Genomic DNA, 3,001 nt, shown 5'->3' with positions numbered 1-3,001 from the left:
TTATGTAATCTTATGATTAACAATGAAATATATAGTGTTTTCAAAATAAAGATAATAAAAATAAAGGGCTCCGTTTGGTATCATGGAATTAGGTTTGCAGAATTAGAATTTGAGCCTTTAATTTTGAATCCAATTATTGGTATCACAAAATATTTGAATTTGAAATTGAATTATAATTTCAAGTTCACAATTTGAATTTCATATTAAAAGTAGATAATTGAATATCTGGATATTTGTAATATTGGACATCTTGAAACACTACACATGCACACTGACACACATATTATACTTCTCATGTCTCCTAAAAATAGAAACATTTAAAACGACATGGATTTTAATGAAAATTTGATAAATTAAGATAGAGGAAAAGAAGTCCCTTTGGGGACGTCCGATAAAATTGGAACAATACAGAGAAGATTAGCATGATCGAGAAAATATAGAGGAAAAGAAAAGTATGTTAGTAAAAAATAAGTCCTATCTTATTTGAAAGAAATGAATTTTGTAAAAATGAAAATTTCTATTTTAGAGAACGGACCAAAATAGGAAGAATTTCTATTTTTAAATCCAATTCTACCTAAAGTCCAAAGTGTAGAAATCATGGTAATAAATATGTCCGGTCAATGGATTTTGACCACATAATAAATGTGACGAGACATTTAATTTTGTGAAATTAAATGACATAGCGTCGATCTACATTTTACGTAGATAAATGTAGTATATTCACTTTCTCAAATCCCGATCTCGATCTCGATCTTGGATCTTGGATCTTGGTCTTTGGGTGGTCTTTGGGCTTGGTGCTTGGCCCAAACTATTCTTTTTAGACCACTGCCGTGTCAGCAATCCAAGTGGCTTGACACGTCAGTTACGAATTGCCATGATGAGCCTTCAATGGCTGGTTGACCCTGCATGGTGGCTTGGCCTATAAATAGGCTAGTCATACCACTGCATTAGGAGACACATATACAAGCATTCTGCATCATAAGCTCTCTCCATCTCTCTGCATTGTCTTTCTGTCGAAGCTCTGCTCTCTCCTCTATCCCGTTCGCCGGAGCTCTACTGATTGCGGTGCTGCATCAATAGAGACGCAGCCGTTTTACCTTTGGGGACGACACGTCAAACTGAAGAGCACTACCGGGGCGTATCTCGTCTTGCGGGAAGAGGCCTCCTCGACTCGGCTAAACTTAGTTCACGGTTACCGTTTCGAATTCTGTAATTTTCTTTGTTGTTCAGTTTCATCTTCTGTATTTCTTCTTTTGGGTTGTATTACGCCCGGTTTTGTTATCTCTTGTAATCCCCAGAAACCAACAATCGCAAGACGAGATAACTTGCCTTTGAAGGGATTTGGACCTTTTAAACTGAACTTAATAATTTCGAAACTTAAAACACCTTTGCTGGAGATGTCGACGGAATCTAACACCACTGCTGCCGCCACCACCGCCGCCATTCCTTCCACCATGGCGACCACTAGACCGGTCAATACGTCGTCGATTCCGACGATGATGCCCACTCCCGGGCGCTATCCCTCTTCATCAACAACCCCTTGGAAGTTCGTTAACCCCCTTGAGCTCACTGGTGGATCCACCTCGAGTGGATCGGTTGGTTCCACTTTTAGTGGTTCCTTCGGATCCTTTAATGGATCGAGTGTTGGGGCCTTCGGGCCTCACACGAATGCTGGGGCCTTCGGGTCTCATGCGAGTGCTAGTCCCTTCGGGGATAGTACGTTCATGGCGGGCTCTATGCCTAACATGAATGGTGGGGGCCTATGCCCAACCATGTTGTTGGCTCTTTCGGGGGCAACGGAATTGGTTCCTTCCAAGGACCAACTGCGGCAACTTTGGCACCAAGAATGATGCCACCTGCCGAGAAACCACCCAAGTTTGGAGGATCAGACTTCAAGAGGTGGTATCAAAAGATGTTGTTCTACTTGACAACATTGGGCGTCGCCAACTTCCTCACGGAGAACGAGCCGCCCGCGCCAAGCGACCAAGAGACTAGGCTCGAAGTCATGGCAGACTATGAAGCTTGGAGGAAAGGAGATTATCTTTGTAAAAATTTCATTCTAAGTGCATTAGATGATAGTTTGTACAATGTATACTCCAATGTAACCACATCTAAACAAATGTGGGAAAGCCTAGAAAAGAAATATAGCATAGATAATGCTGCAGAGACTGAACAGGTCGTAGCGTCCAAGTTTACGGACTACAAAATGGTCGACTCTCGACCCATCATGGAGCAAGTCCAAGAGCTCCAAATGATCATCCACTCATTAGTGGTTGAAGGGATGACCTTGCCCGATAAGTTCCTAAGGTGCACGATCATTGACAAACTCCCTCCAAGTTGGAAGGACTTCAAGAGTTATCTCAAGCACAAGCGAAAGCAGATGACCTTTGAAGACTTGATCGTAAAGTTGCGCATTGAGGCAGATGTGCGCAAAAGCGACCAAAAGGCTAAGGGATTCACCCCAAATGAAGCCAAAGCCAACCTGTTGGAGCGGGGCGGTCCCTCCAACAAACGCCCTCGCCCAAACCGTCCAAACGACAAAGGGAAGGGAAAGCAGCCTTCAAAGAAGTTTGAAGGCGACTGCTACAAGTGTGGCAAACCAGGCCACTTTGCTAAAGACTGCCGCAGCAAGAAGAAGAAACCGGCTGCCCACGTCGTTGAGAAGGAGTTCAAGGACTGGGATGAGAACGATCTCATTGCTGTGGTCACTGAAGAGGTCAACCTTGTTAACAACAACAAGGGTGGCTGGTATATTGATACCGGCGCTACTGCACACGTATGCGCAGATAGAAGTATGTTCTCCACCTACAACAACGTTGAAGGGAGAAAGATAAACATGAGGAATCAAGCCTCGTCTGAAATCCTCGGAGTTGGTGATGTAATCCTCAAGATGACGTCTGGCGTCTCAATCACCTTGAAGGATGCGCTGCACGTTCCGGACATCCGGAAGAACCTAGTTTCAGGATCAATACTAGTGAATAAGGGTTTTAAACTTGTATTT

The 3,001-nt window shown here is 43.4% G+C and overlaps 1 pseudogene; it reads left to right on the top strand.

Moving 5' to 3' along the window:
- Positions 1–372: 372 nt before the first annotated feature.
- On the top strand, positions 373–460 carry LOC121775622 (annotated as a pseudogene).
- The last annotated feature ends 2,541 nt before the right edge of the window (positions 461–3,001 follow it).

The sequence above is a fragment of the Salvia splendens genome, chromosome 17 (assembly GCF_004379255.2).
Source record: "Salvia splendens isolate huo1 chromosome 17, SspV2, whole genome shotgun sequence".
NCBI classification, from domain to species: domain Eukaryota; kingdom Viridiplantae; phylum Streptophyta; class Magnoliopsida; order Lamiales; family Lamiaceae; genus Salvia; species Salvia splendens.
The sequence above is the reverse complement of the archived record's forward strand: the minus strand, read 5'-3'. Positions and strand labels throughout refer to the sequence as shown.